Source organism: Carlito syrichta, unplaced genomic scaffold, assembly GCF_000164805.1.
Source record: "Carlito syrichta isolate Samal-C Ts95f unplaced genomic scaffold, Tarsius_syrichta-2.0.1 Scaffold307107, whole genome shotgun sequence".
Classification (NCBI taxonomy): Eukaryota; Metazoa; Chordata; class Mammalia; order Primates; family Tarsiidae; genus Carlito; species Carlito syrichta.
In genome coordinates, this window is record NW_007251203.1 from 697,540 (window position 1) to 721,206 (window position 23,667).

Genomic DNA, 23,667 nt, shown 5'->3' on the forward strand with positions numbered 1-23,667 from the left:
ATGGTAATTCTATTTTTAATTTTTTGAGGAAACTCCATACCGTTTTCCATAATGGCTACACTAATTTACATTCCCACCAGTAGTGTACAGAATTTCCTTTTCTCCGCATCCTCACCAACATTTGGTATCTTTCATCTTTTTTGTAATAACATTTCTAACAGGTATGAGGTGATAACTCATTGTGGCCTTAATTTGTATTTCCCTGAGATTAGAGATGTTGAACATCTTTCCATATATCTGTTAGTCATTTGTATGTCATCTTTCAGATATCTCTATTCAAGACTTTTGCCCATTTTTAAATTGATTTATTTGTTGTCTTGCCATCAAGTTGAGTTCCTTACATGTTTAACTATTAATCCCTTATCAGATGCATGATTTGCAAACATTTTCTCCTGTTCTTTGGGTTGTCTCTTCTTTCTGTTGTTTCTTTTGTTGTGCAAAAGCTTTTTAATTTGTTGCAATCCAATTTGTCTATTTATGCTTGATTTTCTTGCCTGCGTTTTTCAGGATCACATCCAAAAAAAAAATTGCCTGCACCAGACCAATGTCATGGAGTTTTCTTCTGGTAGTTTTGAAGTTTCAAGTCTTTAATCCATTCTGAATTGACCTTCGTATATGATGTGAGATAAGGATCCAGTTTAATTCTTCTGCATGTGGATATTTAGTTTTCCCAACATCATTTATTAAAGAAACTGTCATTTCCATTGTGTGTTCTTGGCACTTTTATTGAAAATGAATTGGTTGTAAATGCATGAGCTTTTTTCTGAATTTTCTATTCTGTTCTACTAACGAAAGTGTCTGTTTTTATGCCAATACTATGCTCTTTTGATTACTATAGTTTTAGAATTAATATATTTTGAAATCAGGTAGTGTGATGTCTCTACCATATTTCTAATTATTATTGTTTTGTACAGTGAATGAGATTTTATTTAACACTTTCAATGTACCAAGAACTAAGGAAGGCACCAAAGAGACAAAAATAAGGGCAATGATCTCAGGGAAGTCTTTAGTGAAGAACATAAATGTCCAAATTCACTATAATTTTAGGAAGAAGGTACTATTAGATAAATACATTTAATGTAGAATGGAAGTGCAAAGAAAGCCATGGCCCTATTATGGATTCAACTCCAACTTACTTTTATATTTTCAAACACAAAGAGTATTTCAGTACAAACCATGAATCTTTTGCTTTAAAATAGTAATCTTTTTCAGTAGTTTCAACTCCTAATGGTTCTCAGTGCCCAATACTGTTGCCAAAAGGTCTGGTGCAAATCTTTGATCACAGACTCTAAGACCAGAGAATGCCCGAGTTCTAATTGTTAATTATTCTTTACACTTAGTTAGATTGTCCCCAGTGAGTAATTACCTATTACTTGATATCCATGACCTAGTTCCCCAGTCTATAAAACTGAGACAATAATATTTATCTGCTTTTTATGATTTGGTATCCAGTTTTTAAATAGCATTTTTATTTTAAAGGGGCTTTATAATCATTAGTTAGTTTTTCCTAACTAGCTGTGCCTGCCTCACAGTGATGGCATAAAGGTTAATGAATTAATGTTGGCAAATGCTTCTGAAGATGAGAAGACCTTTATTCCATTATGCTGTAGTTTATTTTGGCATCATGAGGCTTCTCAAGTTTGCTTATGCCCAGGAGAAGCACTAGGGGTACATTGGTCTCTTAGCATACTCCATCTCTGATTTAACAGGAGAACATAGCATTGATTCAGAGAAAACAGTCTTAGTACATACACTATGTAATGTAAGAAAAATTCTTCTGATGATAAGTATAAACCTGGTAAATAAAGCAGAAACAAACTCTCAAGTATTCAACTTGTCACCTCCAAGTTCTTCCTAACAACAGTGAAATTGTTGCTTGGAGCCAAGCATGTTGGATGCTAATCAAGTCAACAGGAACACAGAATTGAGAATACCTGTTTTTGTTGTTGTTGTTGTTTTGAGTCAGAGTCTCACTCCATCACCCAGGCTGGAGTGCAGTGGCACGCTCACGGCCACCACAGCATCGACCTGCTGGATCTGGCGAACCTTCCGCCTCAGCCTTCAAAGTAGCCAGAACTACAGGCATGTGCTACCATGCCCAGCTAATTTTTTGATATATTGTAGAGACAAGGTCTCACCAAGTTGCCCAGGCTGGTCTCGAACCCAAGGGCTCAGGCAATCCACTCACCTTGGCCTCCCAAAGTTCTAGGATTCTGGCTGAGTCACCGAGCCCGCCAATGAGAATATCTGTATTTTAAAGTAGGAAAGGTACATTTTTCTAGTTATGTAGCTGGTAAAAATGTTCATCTCTATTTATTCATTCACTTACTGAGTAAATTGGTACAAACTCTTTTAAAAACCATATACTATACAGCAGGGTGTATTTTTGGCTTTAAACATAATCATATCTTTGCTTAATATTACAATTTTATGATGTCTATCTTAAGGAAATAACAGGAAAGTAGATAGTATTATTTATTATTTTTCAAAAGGAAACGGTATAAATATTCAACAATTGAAATTATGTTTAAAAGATGTTTAAAATTATGTTTAAAAGATGTTTATTGATAAAGAGAAATGTTCTGGATAAAGTGAATTAAATAATAATATAAGATAGAATATACCATATGATCTCATCTTTATGCACAAAAATTGATTAACTCTGAATAGTAAAATTATCGGTGAATTTTAATTTCTTCATTTAAGTTTTTTGACTTTTTTTAAGTATTTATTTATTTTTTGCCAGAGATTTTTTTCTAATTATATTTTAAAGATATGGAGTATAGTTCAGAATTAGGTCCATAAGTGGTCATAGTACATGGTACATTAAAACAATGTTTTTTGACTATTTCAACATCCCAATTTTATATAATAAGCAGTATTGATTAACTAATCAACAAATTTATGGTAATTTAATGCTAGCTCAGAGACAGACATTCTTTCATTTAGCTGCTCTTCTATCTTTAATGACATTATTACGAAGACATGCTATTACTTATAATGGATACTCACTACCAAATTGCTGTATGTTAACAGGTATTATCTCATTTAACAAGGCTTTAAAAGTGACCTTTCCATTGCTGTATGTCCATGGAACCTGGAAACTAACTACTTTCTTATAGGACATTCTTGGGCCTTTTCCCACCAATAATTGCCTTCTATTACAGTTATTTGTGGAAATGTTTTTCTTCCTAATTTTTTTAATAAATTTTTAGAAGCAAAGATTTATGTTCTATATATCTTGTATCCCTAGTACTGAATAATTGTTACTATAAAGAAATGTTCCCAACCAGTGACCAATAGATCTGAATACTCCTATTTTGTGGCTATATCAGCCTGAAAAGCCTGAAATTTCATGGGCAGCGGGTCTAAATCAATCCATCTTCTCTTCTGTTGATTTATTCATTCAACAAATATTCAGTGAGCACCTACTATGTGCCAGACATGTTTCTAGGCACTATGGATACAGCAATAAACAAAACAACAAAGTCTTTCCCTTATGATGATTACACCCCCATAAGAAAAACATATAATATACAAAACAAGTTAAATATATACTATGGTAGATGGTCATGAGTACAAGGGGAAAAACCTAAAGCAGAAAAGGGAAATGAGACAAATCAGAAGAAGGAATTGAATTCTAGAAAGAATAGTTAGCAAAGGCCTCACTGAGAAAATGGAACGTTACAGCTGGACTCGGTGACTCAGCCTGTAATCCCAGCACTTTGGGCGGCCGAGGTGAGTGGATTGCCTGAGCCCGTGGGTTCAAGACCTGCCCGGGCAACTTGGCGAGACCTCATCTCTACAATAAATCAAAAATTAGCCGGGCGTGGTAGCCCGCGCCTGTAGTTCCAGCTACTTGGAAGGCTGAGGCGGAAGGATTGCCAGAGCCCAGTAGGTCGAGGCTGCGGTGGCCGGGAGCATGCCACTGCCCTCCAACCTGGGCAATAGAGTGAGACTCCAACTCAAAAAAAGAAAATGGAACATTTAAGTGAAACTTAAAGGTAATGTGGCAGCAGATGATGTGACCATCTAAGGGAAAAATATTTCATACAGAGGAAACAACCAATACAAAGGCCTTAAGGTAAGTCCATGACTAGATGTGTTTGAGAAAATGCAAGGACAGTCTTGGCTGTAACTGAACATGTAGAGGGTAAAAGTAGAAGACAAAACCAAATACAGGCAAGAGGCCAAACTGTGTAGGCCCAGTGGGTCATTGTACAGACTTCAGCTTTTACTCTAAAAGAAGAGAATCACTGATATCTTTTGAGCAGAGGAGGAATATAAACAATGTATTTTATCAGCAAAGTTTTAGCTTTTGCTGAAAGACGAACAGGACAAGGATAGAAGCTTTTGGAAGACTTATAATCCAATGATGATGGTGGTTTAGACCAGAGTGGGAGCAGTAAAGGTGCTGAGAATTGGACTTTAAAGAGAATGTGCTGATGAATTAGATGTGAGTTGCAGAAGGATTCCAAATGCCTCCAAGGTTTGCATGTGAGCAACTAAATGATGGAGGTGTCATTAAGAGAGATGAGAAAGATTATGGGTGGGGCAGGCTTGGGAAAAATATCATGAGATGAATTGGGTTTGTGTTAAACCTAAAATAGCAATGATACTTTCAAGTAGAGTGTTGAATCGATGGTTGGATACATACAAATCTGGAATTCTAGGGTAAGTTTTGGGATGGACACAGAAACGTGGGAATCAACAAGGTGGGGCTTGAAGTCGTGAGATCATGCAGCATTGCTTCAATCATAATTACAAGGTTGTGAAATAACAAGTAAAATTTTGTAAGAAATTCCTCTTCCCTCAAGGTAAAGAGGAAATAATAGTTACACTTGCCCTCTTTGCAGTACAAAGTTCACCCCAATAAAACCCCAGAAACACTAGAGGTTCCACAGATCTCTAGCTAGAACTCCCACCACTGGTACCAGACTTTACCAATTGGGATTTTTGTTTATTACCAAATACTCTGGCCTCAGCACTAATGACCTAAAAGTAGGAAAATTGAATGCAGGTGTAGGCCTGTATTAATTGGAGCAGAAGTTTTGCCATTGCCTAGGAGCCTTGTTAGAAATACAGAATCCCAGGTCTCATTCAAGACCTTCTTCATATCTACATTGAAGTTTGAGAAGTGCTGTGCCAAAGGATATTAAGTAGGTTGCTCATAGAACCTTCAGGAGGTCTGGAGAATCATCTTGGAGAAGTATGCATAATCTCAATATCAGGATGCTTGTAGGTGTGCCTCCAACATGTCTGGGGTCATAGAAACAGGTATCACATCTGTCCCTGGAATCCCCAGTCAAAAATATACCTAATGGGACTTCTGTTATCCCTGCTTCTAGAATCTTAATACCAGTCTCATGATGATGACTTTTATTTGCAACACCAAAATCATTGAGTCTAGGTAGATGAGTTGCAGTTTATATCTTGGGATGGAAGGACTCATAATGCTGAAAACGTATTCAAAATATGCTTACAGCCACAAATATAACAAATATTTGCTATATTCCTGAAGGGCTAAAGTTAAATACCAGAAAGAATATAGATAGGATAGAAAAGCCTGGTATTTGGGGTGAGGTCAGAAATAATGACAACCTTAAATCAAATATATAAATAAACAATAAGACCTAACTCATATATGGCGGTAGCCAGCACAGCAAACTAATAGTAGAGAAGTTCCAAAGTTAAATGAGAAAATCTGAGTCTACAGGATAGATTCTTTTTTTTTTCTTTTTTTTTTCTTTTTTTTTTCTTTTTTTTTTTTTTTTTGAATTGGAGTCTCACTCTGTTGCCCAGACTGGAGTGCAGTGGCCGCTCCCAGCCACCCCAGCCTTCCGCCTCAGCCTTCCGAGTAGCCAGAATTACAGGCATGCGCTACCACACCCGGCTGATTTTTTTTTGTTTATTGTAGAGATGAGGTCTCACTGCCCAGGCAGGTCTCAAACCCACAGGCTCAGGCAGTCCTCTCACCTCAGCCTCCCAAAGGCACGGGATTACAGGCTAAGCCACCGAGCCCGGCTCAGGATAGATTCTGAATCAGCAGTTGAAGGCAGGAACTGAAGATTAAAAAAAAAAAAAAGATGGTGGTTTTGTTTTCTATTATCTCAGCTAAGGTAGAACTCTGCTTCCCAGAATTCCCTTTCTATGGTTCTAGGTTGGAAATAGCCTAAAGAGAAATTGGCACAAGATATAAATGGTAGACATGACAGCTATCATTAACTCCTTGAGAGTCATTGTGGTTGGATGCAATAGGAGGCAGATGCAGTTGTTCACTTGTTCTTCCTCTATTTCATTCCATTCCACCTCCTCTGTCTCCTAACTGGTCTGATAACCAGTGGTGCCTGCAGGCTCACCCACAGATGCAAAGACACGGACCTTCCCTGTTCTTCTTCACTTGCTCTCCTGTGTGCTCACATCTGGCAGATGGATGTGTCTGGCTTTAGGCAGGTTGTTTAGCAAATATTCTTTGATCTTCCAACTCCTCCTTTTGGGCCCTATATATCTAACTCCTCCAATAGCTGTGTCGACCTAATTCCTATATAAGTCTCTTATTCCATGATATTCATAGTGCTTCTCCTTTCTCAACTGAATCTTCACAAATAGTTATGGCTACCAGAATTGGCTCCAGGGAACAGAGTTGTAAGATGGAAATTTGGAAATGTTGCTCTGATAAAATTAGATTTAAAGGCATTAGTGACTCTGTGACCAGTGGTATAGGTATAGGTCCACTAGTTGTCCATGGAATGCTATGGTGAAACAGTTATTTAAATCATCATCTGCCATCACTTATAATAAAATTCTTAAATAATAGAAGGCTTTGCACGAATAAGTAGTTGCCACCATGTAATATTTTGGTGGAAATAAAGAACACATTGGGTTGCTTTGTTGCTTCTCAGTGCTCTGCCAAACATGGACAAAGAAATCTTGAATACAAGCCTTTCCATTTGCAGTTTCAGGTCTGAGTGAGGAGCTAGAAAGGTTTTATGTTTGTGTCAACTTGGCTGAGTCATAACTATGTTTTCTAAAAGGTGGGCATTGAAGCAGAGAAAAGTCATTCACCAGCATTCCTGAAGCACTGGTGTGGGGGAAAAAGTTGGAACCTTCAAGTGAACCTGGGGCTCTAGGTAAGTCCAGCTACCAGGGTGCAACCATCAAGGGGACCTGGTGGAAGAGTCCAAAGAAAGCTGTTGCCTCTGCACAGTCACTGCTTCTGAAGCCTCAGATCTAAAAATCAACCTCAAAGTCTAATCCTGCAGGTGGCTGAATTACAACACATTAAATTCACAACCTCACAGGGTCTGTAATACTTAACGAGTTTTTAGTAATTTGCTTTTAGTATGAAAGTTGTGTCTTAGTAGTATATATCAAAAGAAAAATTAATGTAAAGAAATCAACAAATTACATCTCTAAGAATATGACAATTTTTTTCATTTTTAAAACTTCACAGGACAATTTACTCTATTAATATAACACCATGATGGATATGAATAAATGCAAATCAATTAAAATAAAGAAATGAGGAAGATTGGGTTAGATTTTGAACTTGTTATTGGATTCTATGAAACCAAATTAGCTGCCTCATAGAATTTTTCACTTTTATAGTCAGAATTTTAGAGTGAGAAGAGGCTGTAAAGCTATTTTGCAGCCGTACACACATAGTCTCTACATATTCTGTTCTATTGCTTCATGTGCCTTGACATTGGTTATTAAATTTGTTTTGAAGGTTTAACATATGAAAAGTATAAAGTCACAGCAGGAATGATCAGCACTGAATTTGGGACAATTGTTATCTCTGTGTTAGGTATAAAGCAGAAAGAAATGTAGCTGGAAGGGTAAGTAGGAGGTTTCCACTGTATTTACAACAGTTTTATTTCTTAACAGAGTGTTAGAAACACAGTTGTGTGTTATATTACTTTATAGCATTATGTATGACTGAAACATTTTTATCAAAATAAGATGGTAAAAGCAGATTTAGCCTGGGACTTATAAACAGGTTTTACTCTATTTTATCTTTGGTACAAAGATTTTAATAAGAGACATTTTATGTTGGATAAAAGGTTTCTACACAGCTCGTCAATGAATTATACAAAGCAACTGTCAGGAAACCTGGTTCCTGCAGAAAGAATTTTTCTAGATTTACATAAAGTTTTATAGATAGAAAATTTTGGAAAAGATCTTATTTGAACAGATACAAAATAACGACTTATTCTGGCTGCAAGCAATGCATAAAATTGTCTTCCCTTTCCTATCCCCTACAGAGAAGAAACAACAGCGACTTTGAATGATAAGAACTGGATTCTTGCCAGAACTCTGGCCTCTGCTAGCTGTATGGCCCCAGCTCAAGAAGGACTTTGAAAAGCTTTTGCTGACTCAAGAAGTGCCAGAGGAAAGAGGAGGGGACGGCACTAGCCAAAAAAGAAAAGAAAAGAAAATCAAAGTCACCATTGTTCTTTCTTACCATGAAGTACACTTAAGGAAGAGAGAACAAGAGGAAGAGATGAGCTCTCAGTAGCAGTAAGCGTATCAGTTTTTTAAATGATAAATCAAAACAGTTTCAGTTTTTAGAGATGATGGTACTTGGGACATTTTTTAGCTCTGCCTTTAAAAGGGCTTCTAAAGACAGCATCTCCTAATCATGCCTCGAACAGTTCACTCAGATACACATGGCTTTTGTTTATTCTTGTTCAACTTGGTTTTCACATTTTTATACATGGCCTCAAGGAATGACTTTGATGCTGATTTTTTTCTGGGAAAAAATGAGTAAGTAAATACAGGGGTCATATATACATAAAATATAAAGGTATAAATTAAGCATTTTTTAAAAAACCTATGTCCCCAATTATTTTTCCAAGAACAATTCTATTTCAACAGCAATTTTGTATATCTTGACAACTAAAGTATGCTAATTTCTGGACTCTTGAATTAGTCAGGTGTTTAGTTACATTGTGAAATCTTACAGCTACAGAGACAAAATGCTTAAGAGGCATAAAACCATTTTTATTTAATCTTTTCCCACGAGAATGTGAAATGAAGTCCTGATCAATTCTATGGTGCATCTTTCTCAAGAGTGGATGATTCATTACCTGCAGCCCAGCGACCCTTGGAAGATTCCATTGTCCAAAGGGATTTTTTGTTTTGCTTTGTTTTGGTTTGTTTTGTTTTGGTTAGGGAGTTTTCTTTGACTTTCTGACTGATTCCATTTATTCATAGATGCTCTAATTTTTTTTTTCTGTTTGAGTCCCTCGTACATCAAGATGGGTGGCGTTCTGTTTTTAAATATTCTTTCAAGATACACTGAAAAAAAAAGTCTGAAAGCAGGATTTCATTTTAACTGCCAACCTTAAAAGAAGCTGTAAGCAAAGTGAGTAAATTGTCTTCATAAGACTATGGTCATCCAAGAACTACTTGAATGAATACACCCAGTCTATTGGGAAAATGCAGAAAAACTCCTAACAGAAAAGACTGTAATAAATGCAGAATGAGCTCTATCTTGAACCTTCTTTCTTCCTGTCCCCATGTGCAGCTCCTTCTCTACCAAACTCCCTGAAAGGCTCACACAAACAAAAGACTGATTAAGGTTCACCAAAAGTTTCAGTGTTCAGTAATAAAATATATCTCTCACAAAGCAGCACTGGCAAAATAAAAACAACTCTAGGCTTTGACTTCTTTTGAAGCTTGATCTTCATGAATAAGAATATTAATGGTTATGATGTACAAAGACAGAGATGAGAGGGACAGTAATTTTTATCAAGTCTGACAGGCTAAGACTGAGAAACACCTGCTTCTCTTTCTGCCTGTACTCCCTCGTGCTTGTGCAAGTGGTTTTTTGGGGGGGTTTTGGGGGGGTTTTTTTTTGGTTTTTTTGAGCTGGAGTCTCACTCTGTCGCCCAGACTGGAGTGCAGTGGCATGCTCACGGCCACCCCAGTGTAGACCTGCTGGGCTCCGGCGATCCTTCCACCTCAGCCTTCCAAGTAGCCGGAACCACAGGAGTGGCTATCAGGCCCGGCTTTTTTTTTGTTTAATTGTAGAGAGGAGGTCTCACCAAGTTTCCTGTGCTGGTCTCAAACCCATTGGCTCAGGCAATCCACTCACCTCGGCCTTCCAAAATGCTGGGATTACAAGCCGAGCCACTGAGCCCATTCTACATGTCTTTTGATGCACCAACATTTCGTTGGGATTCTTTAGCCACTAATACACATACAGTGGGAAAACTAGCAAACCTCAATGTTAATCTCTTTGAGGGAATTTCTCAGTAATGAAAAGGAGACAAAGCAGTATGCAGAGGGGGAAGTAGATTTAAGAAGGTGTTTTATTTTGTTTTAGCTGGGGACATTATAGCATGCTTATATATTTATAAGATTCCATTCCGATAGAGAAAGAAATTTATAGATTCCGGGGAAAGAGAGGGAAATTTGCTGAAGTGTAACCTTGATAAAAGAAGAAGGAATTGAGTTCATCACCAGATAGAAGCAGGGCATTTCTCCCACAGTAATAGGTACACACTAGAGCATAAGGTGATAGTGGGGTGGAAGATGTTGTGGTGGCAATATATGAGACGATTTTCAGGGATATAGAAAGCAAGGTCATCGGCTGAGAGTGAAGATGAGCAAGGAGGCTTTAGAGTTTTAAGGAACTGGAGAAGGAATGAAATAATCATCTAGAAGAAGGATGGTGTGAATTGACAAGGGACATGGGTTGGGATTGCCTGGCAACTCTGAGAGCCCACTGGAGGGAGACAATCATGAATTCAAAGTGAGACAAACTTGTGTGTTGGGTTATTTTTGCTTGTTTGTTTATTTGTCCTCTAGTCACTTTTAGCAGCATGGATGCAAGACTGAATTCATGCACAGTTAGGATTTTTTGTGCATACAATGAAAAGAAGAAGGAATAAAGCAGTGAAGATAGGGCAACCGCTTGGGGTCCCCTCCCATTGTGGGAGCTTTTCTGTTCTCTTAATAAATCCTGCTTTCAAAAAGAAAGCAGCGGAGATAAAGATGATGATGATGGTGATGATGATGACGACGATGATGATGAAAGACCATGGAATCTACATTGAATGAAGAGAGAAACACAGATGAGAAGAGGATACAAATAATTAAAGGGTAGTAGCATCAAAGAATTGTTTATCCCCGTGGGGTCAGAGCCACATTCTAGAGGGAGTAAGTTGAAATGAGAGGAGGCAAAGAGTATGGTGCTTGAAATTATTTTTATAAAGTAAGTGCTCTCATGAGTAATAAAAAGGTGCATGGTGAATATGGCCTTAGAAGTCAATGACTAAAGTAGAGTGGAGAACAAGAAAACTGGAAGAAAGGGTCTTTAAGGGCAGGTTATCAGAAGAATTTTCTATGTGAATATTGAAACACTCATGAATTTTGAATGAGGAGTCAATAACAGAAGCTAAAAGTTTCTAAGTAACAAAAGGAAGTGGCCATGTCTCTGTGGTCAACAAGGAGGTGAAGGTAGCATAGTCTGAAGTTATGAGCAGCAAGTCTGGGAGTTGTAGGGACGAAGAAACTGGAAGTGATAATGTGGATTGTGAAAGATACCTAATACACCCTTAGGTTCTGTGGCACAGGGGAGGGGAAGAAAACAGTCACCACATTTAGAATCTTCCTTGAATTTCTGGAAGAATGTCTGAATTCACATTGCTAACATGATTTTCTACATGCATCTTTATGATTTTTTTAATCTTCCCAAAGTTTAACACTCTCTTCCTCTTTTCATAATTATGTTATGCTTACAATTGCATCATCTCCTGTATATTTGTTAGGCTATGACAAATGGTGATGGGGAGTCTGAACTGAATGAACCAACCAATCCACATGGCCAAAAATTTGGTTTTGTGTTTGGTTCTTGTTTTTGTTTTTGTTTTATTTAAAAATTGCTTTACCTTTTACCAGTCTTAACACCAAGGAGTGATTTGAATGTGGGGAGGAAATTTGAATCCTGCACACAAGTGTTGTCTATCAATCCCCCAACCATCTCAAGTAAAACAAACAATATTTTCCAACGTAGACACTTGACATTTCTCTATGCTAATAAGGTATGAAGGAAAGTATCTGGAAGTAGAAAGCTTTGACTTTAATTGATTTATAACAGGTAGTCTAAATAAAAAACGTGCTTGTCATGCAAATGCAGTTTCCCACCACCATACATTCCAGTTTTCTACCCAAAACCCTACTGTAAAACAATTCTGTAGTCATTATTGACTGCCCGCATGCTTTCACTAGTGTGTGGCATGGGTGTAGATTTAGCTTACATTTGTGGGCATAATAATTCAATTTGTGACTATGGAATTGATCTGTCTTGAATTTCATCCCAGTAAACTTAGTTACAAAAAGTACTGAAGACTGTATTTGTGCACTTGAACCTTAAAATTATGGCATAGTGAGGTTTCAGAACATTATGTGTTTTAATAAATACTGCAAATTGAGTCCTTTTGATACTTTTTTCTTTCCCAAAATCACGTGTGATAAACTTACACTAAATGGAATTTAGCACAAATAGGATTCTCTCTAAGAATTAATGGTGTCAACAGAATCAGAATCAACCAAAAGGAAGCCTCTTTCTGACACTCACAGTGAAATATTCATGTTCATTCTTAGGATAACCCAGAGAAGTGCAAAGCAAGGGAAAATTCAACATTCTAACTTATTTGACTTGCCTTTGGAAATGAGAAATTAGGGAAAAGATGACTGCCCTGCTCCTAACTACTCGTGTGTGTGTGTGTGTGTGTGTGTGTGTGTGTGTGTGTGTGTGTGTGTAGCAGGCATGGAACAAATTTCAAGACATGGAGGGAGATCTGATACCAAAACAAAATAGAGAAAAAAGGTGGGAGGGAAAACTAACTCTGCAGGATCCCTATCCCATGGTGCACTGCAGTGGCAAACTTCCTGAGCTCTAGGTATGAGATTTTTCTCAAGTGCATGTTTGGAAAATAGCAGTTCAGATACAGACAACATGTGGGCTTCCCTGGTGAATGAATATGACAGATTGCCCAGGAGTTTCATTTAGGAATTTAGAGAAGGAAGTCATTTGATTTCTTTGTAGATCATTAGGTGGGTCATTAAGTCATTTATGGCTGAATTTCCATGTCAAACCCTCAATTTTACACACATACACACCCCCACAAGCACATAGATTACAGAACAGACTTAATTTTTCACAGCTGTCATAGCCAGAAAACCTCATAAGTGGTTAAAACACTAAGAATATACATAAGCTCAGCTATAGAGTATATTGTGAAGGTAAAGAACTGATTTTTAATTTATTTTGTGAGTCTCAAAAGTCGAGTATGTAATGCAAAGGGAATATAAGTAACATACCACCAACAAGTTAATGACTAAATGCTGAACTAATTTAACAAAATATAATATTGAGATATATATTTATAGCATGTAAATTCCATATTTATTATCATAATAAACTTACAATAAAATCCCATTGCATGCCTGTAATATTATTATTAAGTTTCATTTCCATCTTCAACTGCCTACTTTTAGAAATATGTAATATTACCTTGAGCCATTTGTGTTTTATGTGGCAATTGCATTTACCTTAACTCTTCCCTGGAGGTAGATTGAATCATTTATTTCATTCTGAAGGAAATGGATTTCTGCATCAGAATGAAATAAAAATGATTAAATATGAACTGAATCACTTAATCCTTTTTCTGGGTCAAAGGGCATAATTATCTCCCCTGCTAAGTGCTATATGTGTGATCACATACCAGAACTTAAAAGTAGCTCTAAAATGATAAGTTGTGAGAAAAGGTGATAAAACCCCAAACATACAAACAATGGCAAAGGCTTCAGGTAGCATGTGGGAGGTATAAGCTCATCAAACCTGTGTTATTTCACCAGACATGTGCACAACTCATCCAAGTTTTTGAAAGAATTCTCTCTGACGCTTTGTAAGTCAACTTAACAAAATGTATTGGGACAGCTTCTTTCTGTACTGAGGATGCTTTGGGTATGTGTACAAGACCAAGATCCCTTTCACAAGGCATGTTTATTGGATTCGTCTTTTGTTTGCAGCAGATGCAAATTCAGACTCAAAAATATCCCTCCACATAAGTTTGCTGCATCCCAGGGTGGCCAATGTGTAATTATTTTGAGAGAAAAACAAAATGATTTCACCAAAGCTAAAGAGAGAGAGAGAGAGAAACAGGCTAGAGAATTGGGTAACCTGGGTAGAAATCCAGGCTTGCTTTCTAGTAAAGTTAGTGATTCCATTGAATCACTAACATTGGGTCTTGTCTTCTCATCTGTGAAATGGAAATAAGAATTACCTTGAAGAATATTACAAAGATTAAATGAGATCATATGGAAAGGGATTAGCACACACTTGGCTATCATTATGCTATGTACTGCATAATGACTGTCAGACATTTGGAGGTGACAGCTCCATTTGTGAGAATACATTTGTTCTAAACTGGGGATTCTGGAAAAGGCATACATCTATTTAGAGTAGGATGATGGTCCTGGGATGTACCCGTGGTCCAGTCTCTGGCTAGTGCTTTCTTTTGCCCTCAAGTGTCCCAATTTGGATGATAAAACTTATAACCGTCCTTACACTAGAATTTTAGTGCTCTTCTTCCCCTGGGTGATTGCTGAGGGAATAGATTTTCAAATATCTGGAGGGTTTCATGTCCCTTTCCAGATCCATATCTGAGATTCTTCTGAAGAGTTAATGCCTCAGATTCAAAACTCAGGATGGACTCTGTTATGGGTAAAATTATATCCCCCCAAAATTCGTATGTTGGGGTCCTAGCATACAGTATGTGAGAATGTGACCTTATTTGGAGATTGGGTCTTTACAGAAGTTATCAAACGAAGATTGTCAGAATGGGCTCTAATCCATTATGACTGGCGTCCTCATTAAAAGGGGAAATTTGGAAACAGGCACAATGGGAAGATGCTGTAAAGAGGCACAGGGAGAAGATGGCCACCTACAGCAAGGAGAGAGGACTAGAACAGATTCTTCCCTCGCAGCCCTCAGAAGAAGTCAACTACTGGCCCCTTGATTTCTGACTTCTAGCCTCCAGAACTGTGAGGCGATCAATTTTCCCTTGCTTAAGCCACCCAGGTTGTGGAATTTTGTTACAGCAGCCCTAGCAAAATAACACAGTCCAAAGGAAGACGCACAGCCCTCATCCTTTCTTGGTTTCTGAACTTTCCTCCCTAGACAAACACCACTTCCTTCCAAATTCTGAAACTACAATGCTTTCTGCGGGCCATCCTATATGTCAATTGCTTGTAGCAGCATTCTATAGGAACTCTAGAAAAGAAATGTTAAAACCAAACTGAATAATGACACAAATGCTCAATCAGCAAAAAACAACATATACCAGAGTCAAGGTTCCAGTCCCTGAAAACACCTCAGGATCACCATTCCAACTGCCTGAGAATTATAAATTATTAACACATTTATCTAGAGAGCATAACAGCACACTATTATGAGGAATCTGTGTCCATGGAATTTACCGGTCATTCAGAGGCCTTATAATTTACTCTTTGTTCTCTAAAGTAAATATATGCAAGTTACATAAATCAAACCTGGTTTTAAAGCAATATTTTTCCTCATAGAAAAAGCAATATGTTTCTACCAGCAATTCCTTCACCACTGCATACCCCCTCCCATACATACACGCGCATACACACACACAGGAACAAAGAATCTAGAACCATAAATTTAGCATTTGCATACCTTTTGTAAAATTTTATCCTCTACCCTTTCAGCTAACTTCAGGCCACAGCAGTATTGATAGATACAAGCCCAAGCTTTTTGTCTATTTACACTTTTCCTTTGAAAACAAAATATCTTCAAATTCTATCTAATACATCACAAATGCTTCAACAAGTTGTTTTTAATTAATGTCAGAGATTCTGTAGAGAGATGCATTGGAAAACTTTGGAGAAAGAGGAATGTAGTTTGAAACAGTCTTTTTTCTCTCTCACACACACTTCTGCCCATATTGTTAACATTTTCAGAGAATCTATTGTTCATTATCTTTAAAAAATGTTGGTGGTATTGTTTAACCTCTCCCAAAGTATCTGATTACCCCAATAATTCCTAAATAGCACACAATCTAAATTTAGAAAGTTTACATTCATGTGTGCATCATATTTTTAACTTATTTCAGTGCAGGAAAAAAAAAAGGCAGGGAATTTTATTGTGTGGGGACTTTCTCATTTCCAAACATGAACATATATTTATTTCAGTTTAAATAATCCCTTATAACTTGCTAATTACCATGGAAAGTTAAAATTAGTTCTATTAAATACAATTTTCCCTTTTTCCCATATAATGAGATATAAAAATATCCCATAAGGAAAGAGTGTGAACTTTGGAGTAATGCAGAGCTGGGTACAATTCCAGCTCTTTTCACTCAGTAGTTGTGTGACATGAGGCAGGTTTCTAAGCTTCCTTGGACCTCAGTTTCTTTAGCTCAGAAATGAGGATCATGCTTACCTTACAGGTAGTTGAGAGGATTAAATACTATGTGTTATCAAGCATGGGTCACACTAGTAAGGGACAACACTATAAAGTGCTGTGTCAGACTGCACTTTCTGAACAAGACCACAGCATGAACTCCCATCCCAGAAGAGTGCCTCCTCTGAAGATCCCTGACCCCACCAATAGGTGGCATCTCCTTCCTCTCCTCTTGAATCTGGGCTGGCCCAGGGTTTCCCTTGTGACCTAGAGGATACAACAGAAATGATGCTTCCAGGATAGATGAGAAAATTCACGCAGGTTCTCCTGAAACATCCATCCGCTTCCCACCATTTCCTCTGGGAACCCAGCTACCAAGCCCAAGCCATGTGGCAAGGAGACAATGAAGGTGTTCTGGGATACAGTCCCAGCCTTAGAGTAATTCTAGCCCAGATGCCGACATATGAGTGAAGAAGCTTCCAGATGCTTCCAGCCCTAGTTCTCTGAGTTACCTAGTCATTGCATCCTCTCACTTACAACCTCCCTGCTCACAACTGTGCTGAAAGAGAATTAAGAGCTCCCCTTGCCACGCCCACACATTTGGAAGCTTAAGTTTTAAATGTGTGTAACATGGCCTATCAGCAACTCTTTCTTCTTCTGAGCCCCTGAAATGCAGTGCCTCTGCAAAAGTGGTGGAAAATAGCATCCATAATCTGCTACTGTAGTGCTGACTTCATATATTTTCATACTTGGAAAAAAGTAAAAGAGAGTAAATATGGAAGATCAGGCATAAAATTCCCAGCCAAACACATTCTCCACTAATGTCATCCCATACCTCACTGTAGTTAGATAATAACTTGATCAGTGTTCTTGTCTTTAAATGCAAACACTTGCTAGCAACCTGGGATTTATTCACTCCAGGGCAAGAAAAATCTGAACAACCCCTTAGAGTTGGAGAGTAGTAGAAGGCAGAGCATTTTGGAGCTCAAGCTTAGGTTTGGGAGGGCCCTTGGTTAGCTAGAGGCCATCAGAGGGTACAGACTATCTGAGAAGCATGATAGTCAGGGTTGTGCCAAAGAATGGAGAGGGAGAAAGGTTCTAGAAAAGTAGATGGGAGAGCTACAGTGAGATCTGTCCTGACCACTCACTGATTAAATCAACAACAATGGTCTTTTTCAAGTGCTGGGCACTGGTGGTAGAAGGATGAATTGGACCCATTCTCTGGCCTAAAGAAATTTTGCAGGTTTCCCTAGGGCCTGATTCTCCTCTAAGCCACTGAAGCTTCCATTTCCAGAATTTGTCTGCAAAGCTAAATTTCTCTCACATCACCCCTGGATCCCTAGTCTGGGTTTACTCACTCAGTTTGCCATTGGGAAGAAAAGAGGAAAGGAAACTTGAGGGAGAAAGTTGAAGAAAGGAAAAGGTGTTTAAGCCTTCTAGCTCTTCATATCTACTTTCTAGCTCTCTAGTTGCAAAACCCTTAATTATAGGACAGGGTCATTGCTAACATGATTGTTATACCTAACTCATATCTTACAAATCGTTTATTAGTGGGATTGAGTGAAATCTGTGCAGTATTTGCAGGATCTACTATTCAAAAGAATTTATAGAATATGACACAAGATTAAACAAGGGCTACATGAAGAAGTCATGCTCTCAAAATTTACATTATTTTCTTTTAAAGATGTGGGGTACAATTCAGTGTTAGGCACAGAAGTGGTCATCGTACAGCTAGAATGTGGGTACCCTTATTGGTGTTAAATGCTCCCCCTTCCCCTGGCAGTGTCCCAGTCAGGCCCTTTCTTATAGTATTATAATAATGTTCAATTAACCTTTTTAACATTTGAGAAAAGATGAGACCATTCAAAATATTTAGTTTGGAGACATTCACATGTATTCACAGTGTTACAAACAAAAGGCTTCAAAAGGAGACAGAAAACCTCTTGGAACAAAGGAAAATAAAATTTTTTGAGCAAAATAAAATAAAATGCTAGCTTGTAAACAAAGTCATTTTCAAGGTCATGCAAACTTACTTCCCTTTCCTCAAACCTATTCACACACATCACACCTTGGTATTCAAAACCTGCATTGTTTCATTTGGATTCATTGAGGAATTATTCTCAACTTTGCAGTTCTCATAGACTAAAAGATCCTTAGCATCCTACATAGGTATGACCAGGCTCTGGCAACTTCACTTAGTACATCACTCAAGAGGAAAGCTTTCTCCCCCAGGGGAACATCCACCCAGTTACAGGACTCTTCTATCTTTCAAGACCACTGTCCCCATCTCCAAAGACCTCTTCACTGTTCAAACATTCTCTGTATTGAGCTGAAATCAGTTTTCCTTCTGGTACAAATACTTTTATAATATGTTATTAATAGAATCTAGAATCATTTAAAATTGACTAATTTCAGTAGAAATTTATAATAGAACTAGAGATATATTGGGTAAAACTAGACATATCTACACTGTTTATATAGTTTTATAGGTGCTGAATACTATTACTTTTTAAAGAAAGAGGAAGGGGTAGGGAGGATTTAACCCTTAATAAACATTTTTATTACATTGACTATTATAAGCTTTGTAGATAATGAAAGAGAATAACTACAAAGTCTCCAAAAGATACAACCATGTTAATAACAATAAAATGGAACACAAACAAATATATACAGTATGCAACATAAAATGTACCTAATAAAAGCAAACATCAGTTTGGATTTTAAAAGAAACATAATTTCAAGCATAGAATTTTGATTTATATACAAGGACAAAATAAAAAATCTCCAAGACAGCTTTATGTTAATTTTTATAAGACAAGATGTTTTAAAAACAAATTGCAAGAAAAAAAATCAGAACAAAGCAATATCCTTTGTATCTTGTTAGTATACAGGAAAAAAAGAGGCCATTTTTATGCTCTGAACATGTTTAGAGTTTGTGTAAGTTTAATTTATAAATAATTATGCAACATTAAAAGAGACATGGGGGGAGTTTGTTCTGTAAGTTAAACAGCAATTTGATCGCAACATCATTAAAAATAAACTTTCACCTGTTACTAATTTTCTTCTTAGTTATAAAGTCATTGTTTGAATAAAAGGAAAAAAGCATCTTGATGCTGTTTATACAGTCCAAATAAGAGAACAAATTGCAAAGGTCCATGTACACTAAAAAGCAAATAAAAGAACTTTTCCAAGAATATGTTGAAAACTCAACCAGGGCTATTATAAGTCCTATATTGTGAACCTCAAACAAAGCCCTAGATAGTACATATTTGAGTTACAAACAGTTCTGCAATAGCACATCTGAGAATAATTCTTTTGTGTGTACTATCTTTAATTGTGGACTTGCAATAAACTGAAAATTGAGCTCCATAATACAAAAAGTCTTCCATAACCTCTGCCAGCAAAGCAAAAAAGTATTTTGTGTGGTGCCTTTGGTTTCAGTTTTATTATTATAGGGGGTGTGTCAGATTGTGTATGTATAATTGTGTGTTTGTTTATAGTTTATGAATATGCGTGTAATTTTGGCATTGGCTTCCACTTTCAACAGCAGCCTAAACCCATGCCCAGAAACAAAGCAGAAATAGCCCTTAAAAGTTACTAAATGACTAGATGGGGCCGTTCTAGTGTCTAGGCAATTCACATGAGTAAATAGATCATGGCCATAGCTTTAACATTAAGATTTTATATTTTGGAACCAAAAGTCTATGTCTGTGTTTTCAAACTGGTAGACTAGGAGAACTCAGGGACACCCTGGTCAACAAATGATAAGAAAATAACAAGGAAAAGGATCTTCTGTAAAAAGATAATTTGGGCTTCGGCAAAAAGCATAGTTCAGTTTAACAGATCATACCCAACAGACAATCAGACGTCTCTTTATTTACTGAACCCCTTTTTCAGGCCCTACTGGAAAGAATCAAACAAATAGAAAAATGTCTAATGATTCTAGAATATTCCCAAATGTTCCATCCATATTTCCATCTCTTTCTCTCACACACACATACATAAACCAACTGAAGTAGTAAAGTTCCCTTAATCTGCAACTTTCATCCTACTATAAATCTCCTAATAACCCACTATATTAGGTATATTAGGAGATTTCAGAATATTTTAAATTTGTAAATAGGAATCTTAATCTAAGGATCTTTTTTTTCTTCCAGCTACCCTATATCATCAAATATCCTCCCTCTCTCTCTCTCTCTCTCTCTCTCTCTCTCTCTCTCTCTCTCAATTAGTTGATTGCATTGCTGCTCGTTTTTTCTTACTGTTTATCAGTAATGACATATGACACTCACTCTGTCTCTCTTGTGCGTGCATCCTTCCCCTAAGTGTCTCCAGTGAACTTTTTGTTGACAGAGCGTTTTCCTCAGTTTACATCCTTCACCTTCTTACCGAAGCTAGTAGACTTCTTGAAACCCTCTCCCTATTTTTTCTTCAATGCACTTGTCTCATTCTCTTATGTCTCTGACAGTTTTTTCTCTACAGTCTACTCAGATCTTCCTCTTTATTCATCTCCATGAATTCAGGTGTTCCTAAAGAATCTTTCCTTCTCTGTTTATTCTGCTCTCTTTCATTTGGCACCTGTTTTATAGCTTCAACCCAAGCTCTGTCCTAATGGCTTGCAAATCTCTTTCTGACCCTGATTTTTTTCCTAAGCTTCAACCTCACATCTCCTCACAGCAATTTTACTGGGTATTCCATCAACACCTAGGGCTTCTCCCCTGAGATCTCTCTCACAACCACCTCCCTGATTGCCCCTATCCTGAGGGCCTTTTGCCCAACGCCATGAAGCTGACTCTAAACACCCACCTTCTAATCCATCGCCTACCCTACTGCCAAATGTAATTTTCAAAAGTATAACCCGGACCAGATTTCCTCCTGTGCAAAACTGTCAATACCTCTCCATGACTCCAACAAAATAAAGTCCAGATTCCTTTCTGTGGCATTCAAGGGCCTCCATTTAGCCTGACTCACAGCCTTCATCTTACTTCCTCTGATCCCCATCAAGTAGCTTTCACTTTAGCTGCAGTCAACGCTCGAGGTCCCCTACAATTTCACAGATCCTTTCACATGTGGATTTTCTTTAGCTTGGAGCATCTTTTTCTCCACCGCTTCCTTTTCTAAATCCCAGCCCATTCTACAAAGTCAAGATTGAACATAACTGACCATACAAGGTTTTTCCTTATCTATCTCACTTCCCACCCACCAGGAAGACTCCATCCTCACTAGAAACTCCTTGAGTATAGTCTGCTCTGAACCACATTCTGCCTTGCGTATGGTAATTTATGAATATATCCTAAATCCCCTAATAAACCCCCTGAAGATCAGAGCTATGCATGTCTCCATAGCGTCTAGTACAGTGCCTAGTGCATGAGAGTTTCATTTCTGCCTTATTCACTTAGTAAACATTTACTGGATACCATCCTGTGCACTTGGAATTCAATGGTGAACCAAACACAGTCCTTGCCTTTTTGAGGTTTACATTGTTGATTCAGAACAAATGCTTATGCATAAAAACTTCTTTTTTTTTTTTTTTTTTGAGTTGGAGTCTCACTCTGTCACCCAGACTGGAGTGCAGTGGCTGCTCCCAGCCCACCGCAGCCTCCACCTGTTGGGCTTCGGCGATCCTTCCGCCTCAGCCTTCCAAGTAGCTGGAACTACAGGCGCGCGCTACCACGCTCAGCTAATTTTTGATTTATTGTAGAGATGAGGTCTCACCAAGTTGGCCAGGCGGGTCTCGAACCCTCGGGCTCAGGCAATCCACTCACCTCAGCCTCCCAAAGGCGCGGGATTACAGGCTGAGCCACCGAGCCCGGCATAAAAACTTCTTTTTAAGAAAACATGTAGTGCTTCTAATTGTTAATATCTTAGGGAAATGGTGTTCTTTAGTATAAAGGTTTTACGTAAATCCAAAGTTCTATTATGTTATCATAGAAGTCACAATTCTAGTTCTCCTCAGGAAGTAGAGACTAAAGGCCTCAGTGTGGCTTCTCTGGCATTTGACCCTGTGACCTTTTCTCCTGCCTTTCTCCACTGCCAGTACTGACCTTGATTTTTCCATTTTTTATCTTATTCATGCTCTGCCTCTTTCTACACTTAACCAAGCATTATACTGATGCCTGATCCTGTCCTCGTAGCCTTGACCTTGTTCCCTTATAACTTAGGCTGCTAGCTTGGACTTTCTATAAGTCCTAGCCATTTTACAAGTTTGACTATGTTGTGTTTTTAAACAACAGATAAATGAATGACCCTAGTCACCCATAGCCATATGGAGGACAATTCTGTGACCATCTGGTCAGAGACCCTGAAACCCAATATTGACTTAAGCAACAATGTTGAGAAAACAACAACAATAAAAACTCAAAAAAACCACCAGCTCTGAGTGCAATATGATGAGATTCTTTGAAAATCCAACTGCACAGGACATCACCATGTGCTGCTTTCTGGTTGCTGCCTTAGGCCTTAGGAACCAAGGAAACCATGTCTCTGGTTTTGAGGTTTGTTCTCCTTGCTTCTTTTCTCTAGATGTCACTTCTGTAGAAACAAGAACCTTATTCATCAACTGAGAATTAGGGTCATTCTTCAGTCCAGCCAAGTTCCATTTTCTCCACTCATCTTTCCTAAAAATATTTCATTGCTTCTCAAGTTCACTTAAGGACCTACTACCAAATGCATAGACGTATAGTACGTCAAGTTGCTAATTAAGAGCATCTGCCTTTCACCATTAATTTTTACACATATCCTAATAAGAAAGGCAGGAATTCTGAAATGCAGGAGATATATGGCATGCCCTTGATTTCATGTGTTCTCTAGAAGTAACAGAAAGCTCTTGTACCTATTTTAAGTAAACTGTCTTTGCAGTCTCAGATGCAATTTAGTCAACGATGCTGCACACAGCAGGAATCTGCCTCAAATAACTAACCCTGTTACCTTCTTGTTTCCTGCACAAATTCCTCTGTGAAGGGCAAAAACAGAGCTTCTTGTTCCTTTTAAGGAAATGAGGTTTTTATAAATGTTTGCAAGCTCGAGATGGAATTCAGTCAGCAGTCTTAGACGTATTATACGAGGCCGTAGATGGTAAGTTAAACTGGAACTAAAATCAGGCCCAAATTAAATACATTTATAATATCTTCAAACCCTTCATCACATATATTGTCCTCTGTTTGCAAACTAATTTTGAAAATAGCTTCAAATAAATAAATAATCTCCTGGGATTATCTCAGTCCTAG